The sequence below is a fragment of the Trachypithecus francoisi genome, unplaced genomic scaffold, assembly GCF_009764315.1.
Source record: "Trachypithecus francoisi isolate TF-2019V2 unplaced genomic scaffold, Tfra_2.0 Lachesis_group16, whole genome shotgun sequence".
NCBI lineage: Eukaryota > Metazoa > Chordata > Mammalia > Primates > Cercopithecidae > Trachypithecus > Trachypithecus francoisi.
The window spans coordinates 75,038,182-75,057,687 of NW_022681461.1; the positions used below are offsets into that span (position 1 = coordinate 75,038,182).

The following is a 19,506-nucleotide window of genomic DNA, read 5'->3' on the forward strand; positions in this document are numbered from 1 at the left end:
TTATTTTTTTCTGTCCAGTGAAGAGCAGTAATACGGCAGGGACATGGTCTTTGTTCGGATGATTTTACAGCCTGATTTAATCAAGCATTCACTGGACTCTTTCAGATTCAGCAGGCAGCAGGGTACAATGTGGAAACAGACTTTGGAGTCATAAGGCCACAGTTCACATCCCTGCTCCTCTGATTGCGGGATAAAGAGCCTTAGTCATGCCAACCTCTCTCTGCTTCAGATCTCTCTCATGTAATCGTTCCTCACATGATGGTTACATGGATTAATTGATGGTTTATATACATGAGGCATACAGAGGTGCTCAGGAAGTGTAGTTTCCCATTTACTCTTCATTTATCTTCTTTCTATAGTGTGACCTCCTCTCTCATTCGTGACAATCATTTTTTGGCCAACTTTATTTTTATTTATTTATTTTTTTGAGAGGGAGCCTTGCTCTGGTGCCCAGGCTGCAGTGCAGTGGTGTGATCTTGGCTCACTGCATCCTCCGCCTCCTGGTTTCAAGCGATTCTCCTGTCTCAGCTTCTTGAGTCGCCTGCCACCAAGCCCAGCTAATTTTTGTATTTTAGTAGAGATGGGGTTTCACCATGTTGGTCAGGCTGGTCTTGAACTCTTGACTTCAAATGATCCACCTCCTTGGCCTCCCAAAGTGCTGCGATTACAGGCCTGAGCCACTGTGCCCAGCCTCGGGTAACTTTGAAGAAAAAAGCATACTTTCAAGAAAGAGCCATATTGATTGAAATTTGAGCTTGATACAGAACGTTATTCCACACTGTTTTTTTCAGTATGATTTTGCAGGCTCTTTAATTTTGTATGTATTTTAATAGGGGTTTGTGTGTTTGTGAGAGAGGGAGAGAAGAAGGAGAGGGAAAAAGGAGAAAAGGGGCATTTTTCCTTCATATAGTATAGTGTTTTCTCCTCAGCACCATTTGGGATGTCATCATTGTTATCCACCTTGGGATTTTATCTTATGAATAAAGCCCTTTATTCATATCATATGAATACAGAATAAAGTACCAAGGCCTTCAGTATTATTTTCCAGAATGTTTAGTGTTACCATCGTCATATGCATTTCTCTTTCTGGTAAGTGGACCATTGTCCTTTCAACACTTCATTTACTTTGGGTGTTTGGTTTCCCTTATCTTCAGTAGACTTTTTTGGTATCCGAGAGACTTGGAGAATGGGCAAAGAGATTTAGTGCCTGTTACCTGAGGTCACCATTTCAAAGTCCACAGAAGCTGTTCCCATGTAATGACTCTTCGTAGTCCTTTTGTGAAGTGAGTTAGGCTAGTGCAGGTTTTCTAGACAAGGCATTTCCACATCCTGGTGTTGCTGCTGTCATCTGTCAGCATTTCCAATAGCTTCTTCTTATCTATACATCTTCTCTGTTACACAAGCTCCTATCAGCTGGTGAGGAACAGAAATACCTCTAAATGACTCATTTAATTAAAATGTTTAACACTGCTCAAAGGAGAAAGAGGTTCTATTTCATACAATTACTGGGGGAAATGTGTACTCTTGTAAATTCTCTGTGGGAAAGTAAGTTGGTACAGTCACTCTGGAGGGTAATTCAACAGTATCTATTCAAATTATACATTTCTGCACATGCCCTGCTGCTGTCTTGGAATCTACGTTAGAAAAACACTCACACATGAGCCCAAGGAGTGTATAAAGATATTCATTGAAGCACTGGTTGCAAACCAAGAAATACAAAAGTTTGTGAATATCCAATAGTAGAAGACTTAATGAATTCAGGAATGTGGACATGATTGAAATACTATTCAGTCATTTCATTTCTTTTTTCTTTCTTTTCCTTCTTTTTTTTTTTTTTTTTTGAGACAGAGTCTTGCTCTATTTCCCAGGCTAGAGTGTAGTGGTGCAGTCTTGGCTCACTGCAACCTCCGCCTTCTGGGTTCCAGCGATTCTCCTGCCTTAGCCTCCTGAGTAGCTGGGATTACAGGCATGTGCCTCCACGCCCGGTTAATTTTTGTATTTTTGGTAGGGACGGGGTTTCACCGTGTTGTCCAGGCTGGTCTCAACTCCTGACCTCAGGCGATCCGCCCGTCTCGGCCTCCCAAAGTTCTGGGACTATAGCCGTGAGCCACCGCACCCGACCACTACTCAGTGGTTTTAAAATGAGGATATCTACACAGCTATATATTACTCCAAGATATCGTATGGAAGAAAAAGAAAGCAAGATGCAAAATAGTACTTATGGGAAGATACCATTAAAATTCTAAAACAAGACTGTGTATTTTTAGGGACAAATATATGGTACATTAATGGAAATGGATAATGAAAGTCCTAGAACATACATTCTTAACATAGTGATATTGCCCCAAGAGGACAAAAATTGGGTTTTGGGAGATGAAAAAAATTCCTCCAAAGCTTATACCTCTATCCAACAAAATCTTATTCCTTAGTGTTTAGTTTTTTCTCATTACAGAAAATTTAAATATAATTAATTTTTCTCCTTAAGGATCACTAATGAGAAAAAAATGTGGCCAAGAAACACTGGTTTCTTGAGGGAGAAACATAGGCTCACCAGTCACCCTGCTTCGATTTACTAATTACCTGAGCCTGAGGGGAAGGTATCCACCCTCTTAGTGCCCCTATTTCCTTACCCACAGAATGAGCCTGGTAATAATGAAGCCAACCTGATAGGGTTATTTTAAGGAGGAAATGAAATAATTTCTATAAAACTCAGAATAGTGCCTGGGACATATTCTGGGCACATATTGCCCAGTGTGTGTTAGCAAGCATTGTTATTATTGTTCAGCAAGCCTGTGGCAGGCCTGGGGAATACAAGAATAAGTAAGATAAATAAGTTTTGCTCTGCCAGAGTTTAGAGATAAGTGGGAGATATACAGATAAAACAAAAAGTTACAAGGTTTTGTCACCAATGTAGGAATGCACAAATACAGGAAGTATGGGTGCTCTGGGAGGAAAGTGGAGAACCCGGAAAAGATTTAGAGGATCAGGGAAGACTTCCTGAAGGAAGACCACTAGGCTGAGAACAAATGAATATGAGTTATCATGGTAAAAGAGAAGAAAAAGCATGGGTGAATGTCAAGTGTCCCAAGGTGGTGTGTGTGTGTGTGTGTGTGTGTGTGTGTGTGTGTGAGAGAGAGAGAGAGAGAGAGCAAAGCATTTAGAATTCTGTTTTGGATGGTTGCACTACAGTGGGGCGTGAGATTGTAAACAGTGATGTCCCTAGAGCCACCTATACCAACTCACAGAGGCAGATTGTTAAATTTTCAGGAATTTTGTGAGCCAGTTGACTTCATGCTAGCTTCTTGAAATCAGCCATATGAAATAGTTACACTGCAGAAATTGGCAAATGCTGGAATTAGCATAAATAGGTTAGGTTATAAAATTGGAGATTTTACAAGGCCTTTCAAACCATATTAACAAATTTAACATTGATCTTAAAGAAGTCTGTGTTAGCTTAATGGTCCCAGCCTTTGAAATAGACTTGGGTTCAAGTCCTGACTTTCGATAATTGTTTTATTGAGCAAGTCTGTTAATTAACTTTAACCAGGGTAGTTCCATTATTCTCACTGTATTTTGGGAATAGTGGCAGCCTCTGATGGTTGGGGAACTAAGCCCACGGGGAAGGAGCCAGCTATACACTCGGGCATTAGGTCATAGAGATAGATAGCTTCTTCTGGAGAGATGCAGACCATTGGGTCACTTGGTTCCCAGGATCCTTTGGCCAGTGATGGGCCTCCTAATTATATGTCAATTCCTCACATGTAATTTGTACAGTCAAATTTAGTTCAAGGCTCACTTGCCCTTGCCCTTGCCCTGAAAATTCTACTGATGTCTTCTCCCTTATTATCAGTTTTGCCCATGTTCAAAGAAGGTAAAAATAATTTAGATATAGCATCTTCTTAGGCATAGCATAATAAGCAGCTCACTCAGTCACCTTAGCCTGGTATTGTTTGGCACATCAACTTGCATTCTTTTCCAGTGAATTCAGGGACTTTGTAAAGATAAATCCACATTCAAGTGTGAAAGGCCCGAAAATCCTTTTCTAAGGCCAAAACAACAATTTTTTTAAAAAAGCTTTTGGTTTTGTTTGTTACTCTATTCATTTAGTAACAAAGAGCATTTTTCTAATCAAGGCTTCCTAATACTACATATAAACTAATTAATATGGACAAATAGCTTGTGATTGTTTCAAACAATAATAGGGAAGAAAGCTTGCATTGTCATGCCTGCTGGGATTGCTGTTTAGTTAGTTGAAAGATATGCCTTGTGCTTTGAAGTGGGGCAAGTTCGTATTCTCTGCTTTACCCCGCCTTGACTCTGAGATAGATTTTTATTTTCTCATGCTAAGAGAGCACCTAGCTCTTACAAAGCTAGGTGATGAATACTAAGACGAAACTGGACTAGCGGCAGCAAGAAGATTCTGTGTTTGTAGCCGATTTGTAATTCTGCTGGTCCAGACCCAGAAAGAGAGTTTTCTTATTCAAAGGAAACTCCTGGGACGTATTTGCAGACAGGAACCTGTTTATCATTAGGCTGAGTTAATGTGTTCATGTCCTGTGGATATTGGGGGCATGGGGATGGGGTAGTAAACCAAACAAACTTGCAGCTCTCCAGAGCCATTTTCTGTTTCTAGCACTGTGTTAGGCACGTTACCCTGTGCTTGATCAGGTTACTGTGGATAGAATTTGGATTAAAAGTTTCATTTTCGTTTTTCATGAAAGAGTCAATAGTTCAGTACCAGAGTGAGCAGTTTGGCTTCTCACAAACCTAGGATTATATTAGAGACCAGAATAGGTATCTGAGAACCTCAAAGGTATTCAGGTCTCACACCTGTGATTCTGGTAAGGAAAGATTCTTCTATATCAGTATTTTTCAAGGTGTATCATGCTGTCTCTCATTTGTTATATGACCATTTTGTTATTTTTAAATTTTAATTTTTATATTTATTTGAATTTAAATTATTTTATTTTAAAATATTTTACTTTAAGTTCCGGGGTACATGTGCAGAATGTGCAGTTTTGTTACATAGGTATACATGTGCCATGGTAGTTTGCTGTACTGCTGTACTGTCAACCCATCATCTAAGTTGGATTTTTTTTTGAGATGGAGTCTCACTGTGCTGCCCAGGCTGGATTGCAATGGTGCGATCTTGGCTCACAACAACCTCTGCCTCCCAGGTTCAAGTGATTCTCCTGCCTCAGCCTCATGAGTAGCTGGGACTACAGGCGTGTGCCACTATGCCTTGCTAATTTTTGTCTTTTTAGTAGAGATGGGGTTTCACTATGTTAGCCAGGCTGGTCTTGACCTCCTGACCTCGTGATCTGCCCTCCTTGACCCCCAAAGTGCTGAGATTACAGGTGTGAGCCACCATGCCCAGCCCATCATCTAGGTTTTATGCCTGCATACAATAGGTATTTGTCCTAATGCTCTCCCTCCTCTCTTCCCTCACCCCCAGACAGGTCCTGGTGTGTGATGTTCCCCTCCCTGTGTCCATGTGTTCTCATTGTTCAACTCCCACTTATGAGTGAGAATATGTGTTATTTGGTATTCTGTTCCTGTGTTAGTATGCTGAGAATGATGGTTTCCAGCTTCATTCATGTCCCTACAAAAGATGTGAACTCATCCTTTTTTATGGCTGCATAGTATTCCATGGTGTATATGTGCCATGTCTTCTTTACGCAGTCTATTGTTGATGGGCATCTGGGTTAGTTCCAAGTCTTTGCTGTTGTAAATAGTGCTACAATAAACATGTGTGTGCATGTGTCTTCATAGTAGAAATGATTTATAATCCTTTGGGTATATACCCAGTAATGGGATTGCTGGGTCAAATGGTATTTCTGGTTCTAGATCCTTGAGGAATCACCACATTGTCTTCCACAATGGTTGAACTAATTTACACTGCCACCAACAGTGTAAAGGTGTTCCCATTTCTCCACATCCTCTCCAGCATCTGTTGTTTCCTGACTTTTTAATAATCGCCGTTCTAACTAGTATGAGATGGTATCTCATTGTGGTTTTGATTTGCATTTCTCTTATGACCGGGAATAATGAGCTTTTTTTCATATGTTTGTTGGCCACATAAATGTCTTCTTTTGAGAAGTATCTGTTCATATCTTTCAACCACATTTTGATGGGTTTTTTTTTTCTCTTAAATTTGTTTAAGTTCCTTGTAGATTCTGGATATTAGACCTTTGTCAGATGAATAGATTGTTGGCCACATAAATGTCTTCTTTTGAGAAGTATCTGTTCGTATCCTTCACCCACATTTTGATGGTTTTTTTTTTTTTTTCTTAAATTTGTTTAAGTTCCTTGTAGATTCTGGATATTAGACCTTTGTCAGATGGATAGATTGCAAATTTTTTCTCCCATTCTGTAGGTTGCCTGTTCACAACCATTTTGGTTTTAAGCCAAGAACATAAAGGTATTTTGATCCCTCCAAGTGATTTCCTGTAGCTTTCATTGAAGATGTGAATTTGGGTAGATTTTCAATGTCTTAGTTGAGAGATTGTTCCTCCAGTTCTCATTCTGTTCTGATAAAAGGTGATTGAGGCTGGATGTGGTGGCTCACGCCTATAATCCCAGCACTTTGGGAGGTCGAGACCGGTGGATCACCTGAGATCAGAAGTTTGAGACCAGCCTGGCCAATGTGAAACCCCGTCTCTACAGAAAATACAAAAATCAGCCAGGTGTGGTGGTGTGCACCTGTAATCTCAGCTACTCAGGAGGCTGAGACAGGAGAATTGCTTGAACCCAGGAGGCAAAGGTTGCAGTTAGCCAAGATTGTGCCACTGTACTGCAGCCTGGGTGAAACAGTGAGATTCTGTCTCAGAAAACAACAAAAAACAAAATGCAAAAAAACGTGATTGGTGTCTGCTTGTTGTCTTTTGGAAGACACTTTTTTTTTTTTTGGACATCCTTACCAATAGGTTCTCTCAACAAAATATGTATTTTCAAAATCTGTGTTTTAGAAGGTTTTATTTCTGATATTAGAAAGTGGATTTTTTTTAAATCAAAGCAACGGAATTTCACATTAAGTGGGTTGCTTTTTTTTGAGGCTGAAAGATTTGTTTTTTTAAATAGAACTTTGTACTATGGCAGTTTTCAGACATTCACAAAAATAAAAATAGCAATGAATCTCAATATAGCCAACACCTAGATTCAGTAATAACATTTTGACATACTTGCTTCACTTGCTCCTGTTTTTGGGGATGAAGTATTTCAGAATCTCTACCATTGTCATCTTTTAAAAAGTCCCCTTATGTTAATATGCATATCTAAAAAATAATTTGCTTAAATAACCACACTGCCATCATCACACTTAGCAAAAGTACAAATAACTCCCTAATATCACTTGATACTCAATTGATATTCAGGTTTCTTCAGTTGCTGTTCTAAAATGTGTTTTTGTAGTTGGTGGGTTATTTTTATTTTTTAAAAACATTGATTAGATCAGTTTACTCTTTTGCATAATATGATTCAATGACTCTTAAGGTTTAGAAAGGCAATTCCACTTCCTCTCTTTATTTTCTAAGTGGGAATATAGATTGAAATTATAACCAGAATATTTCACAACTGAAGAATACAAAAATGAGACAAACAGAAGACTCCAGAGTAAGGGAATTAATACAATGTTTGCAATTATTAAATTATGAGTTTCTGAAGTAAGGGATTACAGATTATCTTGATAGTGCTTTCTTTCAAACTAAAATGTGAACAATTAATTGCAGTATGAAGTATGTTTCCAGTGGCACACAATAATTTCATCTAACATGGAATTGAGAAAAGGTAATGCATGGGCATAGACCCAGGTGGATTTTGGTTCAAATCTAGACTGTTATACACCATAGCTAGGGGATCTTCAATACATAGGTCTTTTTCAGCTTTATTTTTTAAAATCTCTAGAATTCAAATAACATACACTGTAGTCACAAGTTTAAATGGCAGAAATAACTGCTAAGTGCTTTGTAGAGTATCAGCCTTTTAATAGATACCTGACATATGTTAGTTCTTTCCCTTTTCCCCATGATTATTCTATAAGTTCTTTACAGGGAGAAAGGGGGAACCACTACATATGGTCTGTGTATGTGGTATGCCAGAAGACCCATCAAAGGAAGGCAACGTTGGATAAACACTCTATGGAAAACTCCAATGTATTGCCAGAAATAAATGCATCTGGAGATAAACATTGAGACTTCTGACTTCATCTTGAACCATGTTTCTATTAGAAGTTAAATTTGTTTCCATATTGCAATTTAAATTCATCTTGTGCCTCCTTTTGTGTTTATAAACTCAGATAAAGTTTGAAAAGAGATATTATTTTGGAATCTGAAAGCCCATTTTGAATTTTCTATTCATAAGATGAAATTGTACAGGGGCACCTAGGGTAAACCACGTATAACACCTTTCATGTTTGTTTATTTTTCTTTCTAATACATCCTTTTTAATTGGTTTAGTCTTTAATGGTTAGTGGAGCTACTCCTTTATCCTTCAAAGTGGGTCTGGCTTATTCCCACTTCTTGCCCATTAGGAAACTGCCCGATCTTTTCGTACACCTGGATTCTCCAGTCATCTTTCTTTGAACTTTTGTTGCAGCTTTGCTGTGACTACACACTAAGGTGGGACAATGGCCTGCTGTTTTTTTCCATTTGAGGAAATCGTAATTATAGAGCCCAGGGAATTTCTGTCTTTTAATATCTGTACCTTGCCTTAATAAGACTGTCACTAAAAAATATCAACCTTTCCCTGCTGTGTGATAATATTAATACTGCCATTTGGTAATTGTATAACATCACTTAAGAGCTGCCCTTAAGTTAAACTTATCCCATTTCATACCTGATTGTGTTAGACAGGCTCAGGCCAGGAGAAAAGTAAAAAATACTTGCTTCTCAGCATCAGAGAATATGTTTATCAGAGGGCCATGGAACATATTAGTTTCTGAAAGCATAGCTTGGAAATAAAGCAACTTTCAATGATTCAGACAGCCTTTAATAGCAGGAATTCCAATCTTGCAGGAAAAAGATTAGGGTGTGTGTGTTGGTGAACTAGGTGGCTGATTTCAAAGTCAGAATGTCCAGCAGGTGATATCAAAACATTTGCACTTAGATGGTTTTCCACCACCAAGCACAGGAAGGTTTTGGAGTGGATCAGGTGTAGGCCCCAATTCTCAGAGCTTTGCATACTTAGAACTCTGTTTAGTATTACCTTAATTGTGGTTGATCAGGTTACTGAAGTAACCTAGTAAAGACAATGGAGGAGAAGACCCCGGAAGCAGCCCAACTCAGTGGCACAGGTCATAGTGCAGGGCTCACCTCTGACATGCTGGATTGTGTAGAGATGACTGATGGGAACTTAAGAATGAGCTGTCATGGTCAGATGTAAATCCCACTATGTAAGATAGGTCAAGATGGAGAGACTCAGCCATAGATCATTCCACTGTCTCATTCAAAACTAGCTGGAAAACTAGGGCAACATTGAAGTTGCAGAGGGAAATTCAATGCTATGGCAGTGCAGAAAGAAAAGGCAGAAGAAACAAGGTGGCAAATGATTGTGAGAATTATAGTAATCAGTTACACCATGGTATTTTACTCTTTCGAATGATGTATCACGAATATACATGATATGGTTTGACTGTGTTCCCACCCAAATCTTATCCTGAATCATAGCTCCCATAATCCTTATGTTGTGGGAGGGACCTGGCAGGAGGTAATTGAATCATGGGGGTGGATTTTTCCCATGCTGTTCTCATGATAGTAAATAAGTCTCATAAGATCTGATGGTTTTATAAAGGGCAGTTCCCCAGCACACACTCTCTTGCCTGCAGTCATGTAAGATGTGGCTTTGCTCCTCTTTCACCTTCTGCCATGATTGTGAGGCCTTCTCAGACATGTGGAACTGTGAGTCCATTAAACCTCTTTTTCTTTCTTTCTTTCTTTCTTTTTTTTTTTTTGAGATGGAGTCTCGCTCTGTCACCCAGGCTGGAGTACAGTGGCACGATCACAGCTCACTGCAACCTCTGCCTCCCGGGTTCAAGTGATTCTCCTGCCTTAGCCTCCCAAGTAGCTGGGACTACAAGTGTGTGCCACTACACCTGGCAAATTTTTGTATTTTTAGTAGAGACGTGGTTTCACCATGTTGGTCAGGCTGGTATTGAACTCCTGACCTCAGGTGATCCATCCGCCTCGGCCTCCCAAAGTGCTGAGATTACAGGTGTGAGCCACTGCACCTGGCCCTAAACCTCTTTTTCTTTATAAGTTACCCAGTGTTGGGTATTTCTTTATAGCAGTATGAAAATGGACTAATACATTTACTCATAGGAGTCTTAGGAGCACATTTGGCTTTTTTTTTTCCCCCTTAAAATGGTTATAAATGAATTGATCTCAGTATCTAAACTATTAAATGCTGTTTTTTAAAAATTGTATAAGTTTATTGCTGTCTCTTAACTCGTCACAGAAAAAGATAGTTTATAGAGATAAGCTGTTTCGTAATTAATAAAAGGACAATAATGGAAGGTAGTAGAAGATAATAAAAACTAAAATAGATACAAAATTCCATTTTTAAAATTGAAATGGAATAAGTTTATAAGGAAATATATTGTTATTAGCCTTTCAGCAAAATGAGCTAATGGAAAATAATTTTTCATTTTTGTCAGGATGAATTATTATATTGTTTTGACCTGTCAGTTCAAGTAAGGCTGCATTTTAGAGCTGGCATTTGGTTTATGAAGGTTCAAGTCTTCTGGGTTTCTGATTAAAAGTTTCAGGAGAATAGATGTCACAGAAATAGAGTTCTCAATGCTCAACATATAAAAAAAGGTGATCTTTTCCTCTTTGTTTTATGGATGAGTAAACTAACATCCCCTCCCGTTTCTTCCTCTCCCTCTTAATGGCTCAGACGGAATTCAATTTCTTTCTTTCTTTTTTTTTTTAAAAAAAAAAATGAAGCAAAATGAAATGCATACAGGGAGTTATAATGCAATAACATAGCTATTACCAAGCTTTGTAAAATGTTAACATTTTGATGTAATTTCTTCAAGATCTTTTGGGACTTAATACATAAAACAATTCAGTAATTACAGATAAAGTTGGAGCCCTTTTACTCCTTCCTAATTCCATTAGCCTCCTCTTTGCCCAGGCCATTACTTGATACTTATCATCTCTCTGCATGTGTTTGTGAATGTATACGTATGTGAGAAAAACATAAAAAGCACATAGCAGGCTTCTGCAGGTTTATTTATAGATACATAATGTTTGTACATGTTTACAGGGTACATGTGATATTTTATTACACACAGAATGTGTAATGATCAAGTCAGGCTATTCATCACCTCATGTATTCATTATTTCTGTTGAGATGTGTTGGTAACACATCCATGTGTTCCCATCCATATCAGTGTGTAGGGAGCATTTTAAGTTCTCTCTTCTAGCTATTTGGAAATATACCATACATTTTCACTAACTATAGTCACCCTACTGTGCTATCGAATGTTAGAACTTACCCCTTCTATCTAACTGTATATTTTTTGTACCCATTAACTAACCCCTCTTTATCTTTACCTCCCCATTACCCTTCCCAGCCTCTGGTAACCACCATTCTATTCACTATCCATCAGATCAATTTTTTTTTAGTCCTATGTTCATAGACCCCATGCCTGGGATATTTGTTGTTCTGTGTCTGGCTTATTTCGCTTAATATAATGACTGCCTCCCCCACCCTCCGCCCACACTCCATTCATATTGCTGCAACTGACATGATTTCATTCTTTTTTATGACCAGATAGTATCCCACTGTGTATATGTACCACATTTTCTTTATCCATTCATTAATTGATAGGCACTTAGGTTGAATCTGTGTCTGCTGTTTTAAATAGTGCTGTGGTAACACATGAATGCAGGTATCCCTTTGATATACTGATATCTTTTTCCTCTTCTTTTTTTTTTTTTTCTTGTTTTTTTTTTGAGATAGGGTCTCACTCTGTCACCCAGGCTGGAGTGCAGTGTTATGATCTCAGCTCAACTGCAACCTCCATCATCCAGGCTCAAGTGATCCTCCCACCTCAGCCTCCCAAGTAGCTAGGACCACCGGTGTGTACCACCACACCTGGCTAATTTTTTTGTATTTTTGGTAGAGACGGGGTTTCACCATGTTGCCCAGACTGGTCTTGAACTCCTAAGCTCAAGCAATTTGGCTGCCTCAGCCCCCTAAAGTGCTGGGATGATGCCCTCCTTCCCTTCCTCTTTTCCTTCCTTCCTTCTTACCTTCTCTTTCTTTTTTCTCTTTTCTGATAAATAGCCAGTAGGGGGATACCTAGATCATATGGAATTTCTGGTTTTAGTGTTTTTTGTTTTTTAATAGTGGCTGTACTAATTTACATTCCCACCAACAGTGTATAAGATTTCCCTTTTCTCTGCATCCTTGCCAGCATTTGTTGTTTTTTTATCTTTTTAGTAATAGCCATTCTGGCTGGCATAAGGTATCTCATTGTGGTTTTGATTTGCATTTCCCTGATGATTAGGAAAGTTAAGCATTTTATTTTCATATACCTACTGGCCATTGGTATGTCTTCTTATGAGAAAGTGTATTCATATCCTTTGCCCACTTTTTAATGAGATTATTTGCTTTTATTATTATTTTTTTAAACTCTTGACTTGTTTGAGTTCCTTCCTTGTATACTCTGGATATTAGTACCTTGTCAGATGAACAGTTAGAGAATATTTTCTCCCCATTCAACCAGTTGCCTCTTCATTCTATTGATTGTTTTAAAACATTTAGTTTAAAATAGTCCTTTTTGCCTGTTTTTGTTTTTATTTGTGCTTTTGAGTTCTTAGCCGTAAAATATTTGCCTAGATCAATGCCCTGAAGTGTTTCCCAGTGTTTTATTTTAGTAATTTTATAGTTTGCGGTCTTAATAAAGTCTTCATCTTGAGTTGATTTTTATATATGGTGAGACATAGGGGTCCAGTTCTATTCTTCTGCATGAGGATATCCAGTTTTCCCAGCACCACTTACTGAAGAGGGTTTCTTTCCTCAATGTAGGTTCTTGATGCTTTTGTCAAAAAATAGGTTGACTGTAAATACAAGGATTTATTTCAACGTTTTCTATTCTGTTCCATTGGTCTATGTGTCTGTTTTTATACCAATACCTTGCTGTTTTGATTACCATAGCCTTGTGATATATTTTGAAGTCAGATAGTGTGATGTTTCTAGCTTTGTTCTTTTTGCTCAGGATTGCTTTGCTATTTGGGCTTGTTTTTGGTTCTGTATGAATTTTAGGATTGTTTTTTCTATTTCTTTAAAAAATGACATTGGCATTTTGATAGGGATTGCATTGAATCTGTAGATTGCTTTGGGTAGTAAGATCATTTTAACAATGTTAATTCATTCCATCTATGAGCATGGGATGTCTTTCCATTTGTTTGTGTCCTCTTCAATTTCTTTCATCAGTGTTTTGTAGTTTTCCTTGAAGAAGTCTTTTCCCTCTTTGGTTAAATTTGGTCCTAGGTATTTTATATTATTTTATTTTGTTTTGTTTTTATAGCTTTGGAAAGGGGATTGCCTTATTTATTTCTTTTTCAGATAGTTCATTATTGGTGTGTAAAAACACTATTGATTTTTGTGTGTTGATTTTGTATCCTGCAACTTTACTGAATTTATCCAGTGTAGGAGATTTTTGGTGGAGTCTTTAGATTTTTCTAGATATAAGATGATGTTATCTGCAAAGGGGGACAATTTGCCTTCCTCTTTTCCAATTTGGATGCCTTTATTTCTTTCTCTTGCTTGATTGCTTTGGCTGCAACTTCTAGTATTATGTTGAGTAGGAGTGGTGAAAGTGGGCATCCTGTGTTGTTCCAGTTCTTAGAAGAAAGGCTTTCAGCTTTTCGCTATTCAGTATGATGTTAGCTGTGGATTTGTCTTATATAGGCTTTATTAGGTTGAGGTATGTTCCTTTTATGCCTAGTTTGCTGAGAGTTTTTGTCATGAAAGAATATGGAATTTTATCAAATTTTTTTGCATCTATTGAGATGGTCATATGATATTTATTCTTCATTCTGTTCATATGATGTATTGTGTTTACTGATTTGCGTGTGTTGAACCATCATTGCATCCATGAGATAAATCCTACTTGATCATGGTGCATTATTATTATTATTATTATATTATTATTATTATTATTATTATTTTGAGACAGAGTAATGCTCTTATCACCTAGGTTGGAGTGCAATGGCACCTTTTTGGGTTGTATCTGTTTGGGGATCCCTGAGCCTCCGATAGCTGGATGTCTAATTCTCTTGCTAGACTTGGGAAATTTTCAGCTATTATTTTGTTAAATAGGTCCTCTATCCATTTCATTTTTCTGTTTGCCTTCTGGAACATGTAAAATTCAAATATTTGATCAGTATATTGTGTCCAATATGTTACATAGGCTTTGTTCATTCTTTTTTTATCCTTTTGTTTCTCTTTTGGTCTGCCTGAGTTATGTCAGAAGACCTGTCTTCAAATTCTGAAATTGTTCTACTTGATCTTGTCTGTTGTTGAAGCTTTTTGAATGTATTTTGTATTTCTTTCAGTGAATTCTTTAATACCAATATTTCTGTTTGGTTCTTTTTAATGATATCTGTCTCTGCTAAATTTCTCATTTATATCCTGAATTGTTTTTCTGATTTCTTTTATTGTTTAATCTGAATTCTCTTATAATTCACTGTTTTAAAAAATATTATTATTTTGAATTATTTATCCTGGATTTCATAAGTTTCTTTTTCATTAAAGTCTATTGCTGAAGAATTATTGTGCTCTTTTGAAGGTGTCATGTGTCCTTGCTTTTTTGTGTTTCTTTTGTTTGCATGTTGATAATTTACACATCTGATATAAAAGTTTCTTATTCCAGTTTTGGGAATTTACTTTCATAGGGGAGGATGTTTTCCTGAAGATGTATCTGTGATGCTGGTTGTGTAGGTCACTTTGGCTTTGATTCTGAGTATGTGAAGTAGTGTAGTCTCCATATAATTTCTTTGGCTGTAAATGCATCAGTAGTGTCTGTAATTTTTTTTTTTTTTGAGACCAAGTTTTACTGTTGTTGCCCAGGCTGAGTGCAATGGTGCGATCTCAGCTCACCACAACCTCTGCCTCCTGGGTTCAAGTGATTCTTCTGCCTCAGCCTCCTACATAGTTGCAATTACAGGCATGTGCTACCATGCCCAGCCAATTTTGTATTTTTAGTAGTGTTGGGGTTTCTCCATGTTGATCAGGGTGGTCTTGAATTCCTGACCTCAGGTGATCTGTCCACCTCGGCCTCCCAAAGTGCTGGGATTACAGGCATGAGCCATCACACCTGGCCTACGTGTCTGTAATTTTTTAAGTGTCTTAGGGTATGGTTGGTTGTGGAGGCTGTGGGAAAGATTTGCTGGGGCCAGGGATGTCAGATGGGTCAGTCCTGAGCCTCAGTAGTGGCAGTTGCAGGCTGAGCATGCCTATTCTTGGTGTATGCTGGTACCAGTGTAAGGGGTCCAGGCAGGCTGATTCTTGGGCTTCCAGGCTTGCCTGAGTGGCAGCAGTGGGCCAGGCATGTGAGTAGGTCCTTAGGTCCCTCTGAGTGTCAGGTGTGATGTGGGAGATAGCAGTATTAGTGATAGGACAACCCTGTGGGATCCAAGTGGTCCATACTGTGTTGACAGTGGCTGCAACAGACTGGGAGCGCCAGTCGCTAGTCCTGCAGGTGGCACATATGTCTGTGTGCCAACTGAGGTGATAGTGGCAGTTTGGGTGAGCCCATCCTGAGGCCCCCAGGAAGCATGCTCAGATGCCAGTGGTAGTGGTTGGGGCAGGGAGATCCCGAGGCCCCTGGATGGCATGCTTGAGCACTGGGGGTAGACGACGGAGCTGGGCTCCCAAGTGCTGTGTGCCGGTGCTAGCTGTGGTAGGCAGGGGTTGGGTGATCCTCAGTTCTCCAGTGGAATGCTTGGTGGGGGTGGCAGTGACTGTGCTGTGGTCCTGCTGCTGGAGAGGGCGGGGTTGCTTTCAGTGGCAGCAACCATAGAGAGGTGGCTGGAGCGCTCATGCTTCAGCCCCAGGTGGCAGCTATAAGCAGAGTAGCCATTCCTCAGGGCACTTTTAAATGTATTGTAGCTCTGCTATTGCGGGCAGCAGAGTTGCTGCCAATGGCAGTCAGCTGTGGTGGTAGATGCAGGCAGGGGGTGTCAGTGTAACTTCAGATATGTGGAGCGAGGGGGGTCTTGGGCCCCTTGAGTAGGATGCAATTTGGTGGGGGCTGGGCTCTCAAAGTGGTGCTTTGCTGTAGCTGCTTAGGACTAGAGGGTGAGGGGGAAGGTGGGAATTGGCATGAGCTCCATCTCTGGAATAATACTGTTGTATGGTCTCCAGGCAGCTCCCTACGTGAGTCTCAGGGCCCTTGTGGGTTGAGGGCCTCTTCTGTGTCTAGGATTGGAATCTGTGGTGGGATTGTGGACCACTGGGGGTCCTTTCCCCTTTCGCTGCATCAAAGAGCCATTCCAGGCTTTTCACCAGTCCCAGAACAGCAGGCTGCCTTGCTTCCCTCTTCTTCCTTGCCTTAGGTGTTTCCTGTCACTTCTCTGTTGAATTCTAGTACTCTTTCTTAGGTGGTCTTTTTGAGGTGTGATTATCTACTTGCTATTTCCATTCTTTGTGGAGGAGATGAGTACCAGATGCCTCTAGTCAGCCATCTTGGCTTCTGCAAGTTTTTAATATTCACAAGAATAATGTACTGCATGCATCCTTGTGCAAATTGCTTCCATCATTAGCATATTTAAAGCTATACTTTGTTTATTTTAACTGCTTTATAATATATCTTTCTGGTAATATTGTGGTGTATTCGTTTACCAGTTGATCAATATTTGTGTTACTTTTGATATTTTGATATTATAAAAGAGTGGCAACTGGAATTCTTGTGTCTCTCCTTAGGCACATGTTTGATTTTTTTTAACTAGGGTTAGAATCTTTTGATCTAGTATATGAACATGTTCATAGTTAATAGTTTTTGCCAAACTGGTTGTCAAAGCTGTTGTACTAATTTTACTTTCACCAGCACTGTAGGACTGACCTCACTGACTCTTTACATTTTCCGACTTGGTAATTTTTGCCAACCTGATGAAAATAAATTGGATCTCACTGCAGTTTGTAATTAATTCTCTGATTCCCTGTAAATGTAATTTTCTTTTCATGTGATTATTGGCTCTTAAGGTTTTCTTTTCTGTGAATTGCCTATCCACATCCGTGCCCCTTTTTCTATTGGATTTTTTGGCTTTTCCCTTTTTGATTTGCAAGAAGTCTTTACATTTCGCTGTAGAGAAAGTCTTTCTTATGTGTGTTTCTAAAGTTTCTACTAATTTAGTTTTTCTTTTCACTCATTAGATTTTGCAGCACAGAAGTCTTAAAATTTTGATTAGTCTAGTTTTATCGATGCTTTTTGGTCATATTTAGAAATAGTCCCCTCTTCAGAGCTTATAAATATATTTTTTCATTTTCTTCTTAAAATTATATTTTATTATATGTATATCTTCATATTGCCTGAAATGGATTTCTGTGTTTAAAATAAATGTTAAGTTTTTAAGTATTTTTACATGAATGAAGAGATAGGTCATTTTCTCAATTGATGGGTAAAATCATATCTCTCATATCAAGTTATAATATGTGTATTTCAGGCTCTCTATTCTGTTCCATTGGGCTATTCATGTGTTCCTATGCCAATATCACAATGTCCCAACTACCATCACTTTAAAATGTAGTATTCAATAAGGCATCTAGTTATTCGTTTTCCAGTTGTCTTGGGTGTTGTTCTTTTGTGCTTTCATATTAATGTTCAGGGAGTCTGTCAAGTTCCATGAGAAACTCTTTTGGGATTTTAATTTTATCATGTTAAATTTATATATTGATACTGGGAAAACTGATGTCTTTACATCTTTATTCACAAAATATTTTATTTCTTCATTTAATTAGGTTTGCTTGTATGCTTTTGTAAAGTTAAACTTATTCCTGGATACATTAGAGCTTTCATTATTGTAAATGTGTTCTGTCTGGAAATAATAACTGGCATTTTTTTTTTTTTTTTGAGACAGCGTCTCGCTCTGTCGCCCAGGCTAGAGTGCAGTGGCATGATCTTGGCTCACTGCAAGCTCTGCCTCCCGAGTTCACACCATTCTCCTGCTGAGTAGCTGGGACTACAGGCACCTGGCACCACGCCCCGCTAATTTTTTGTATTTTTAGTAGAGACCGGGTTTTACCATGTTAGCTAGGATGGTCTCGATCTCCTGATGTTGTGATCCGCCTGCCTTGGCCTCCCAAAGTGCTGGGATTACAGGCGTGAGCCACCGCGCCCGGCCTTTTTCTGGTATTTTTATAGTAGCACTTGATTCATATGGCTTGATGATTAATTCAGAAAATTTATTAAACTCTCAATACAGTTTGTTTATAGGTGTCCTGCATTTTCTATGTAGCTGATTATATTATGTGTGGATAAAAATAAGGTTTTTTAAAAAATTTCGTGTTCTTTTTTTTTTTTTATTGAGACAGAGTCTCACTCTGTCACCCAGGCTGGAAGGCAGTGGTGCTATCTCTGCTCACTGCGACCTCTGTCTCCCAGGTTCAAGCAATTCTCATGCCTCAGGCTCCCAAATAGCTGGGATTACAGGCATGTACCACTATGCCCAGCTAAATTTTGTATTTTTATTAGAGTAGAGATGGGATTTTGTCATGTTGTCCAGGCTGGTCTCAAACTCCTGGCCTCAAGTGAGCCACCTGCCTCAGCCCCTCAAAGTGCTGGGATTATAGGTATGAACCACTGCACCTGTCCTTGTTTCTGTTTGAAAGTGAATGCTTAAATATGACATGAATGTCATATTTAAATATGATATGAATGTTTGGAAAGCGAATGCTTAAATATGACAATTAGTGTACATATTTGATAGCTACCTTTCAATAAGTTAGGGAAATTAATTATCTTCTAATTATAGATTGTCAAAATATCATGAAAGTGTATTAAAAATTACCAAGCACATTTTCCATGTCTTTTTAGATGATCATTGGCTTTTTTCTCTCTTTGAATTTGTTAAAGTGGTTAATTATGTAACCAAATTTTTAAATGTTAAGTCATCTTTGCATTCTGGAATAAACCCTATTTAGTCATAAGAAATATATATACATACACACAACCCATTTAGTTATACATACACACACCCTATCTTGTGTGTGTGTGTGTGTGTATCTTGAAGATACATGTTTTATTTACTTGCATTTTATTTAGAAACTCTCATTTATGGTCTTAAATTAGATTAACTCATCATTTATCTTGTTCTTACTCTCCTTGTTTGTTCTTGTAACATAATTCTACTGGCTTCTTATGGGGTAACCAAATAAACTTGGAAAATAAGTAATAGCAAATAATTTTAGGTAGGCTTCAGAACAAACGGAAGTAGAATGTTGAGCCACAGTAACATGTAAGATGGGAGTGGAGGCAATGGAGAGAAAACATATCAAGGG

General features: G+C 38.5%; 1 protein-coding gene across 4 annotated transcripts in view; it reads left to right on the forward strand.

Moving 5' to 3' along the window:
* LPAR1 (lysophosphatidic acid receptor 1) overlaps window positions 1–19,506 on the forward strand; it is a 184,800-nt gene that overhangs the window by 74,606 nt on the left and 90,688 nt on the right. The gene's annotated exons all lie outside the window — the stretch shown is intronic.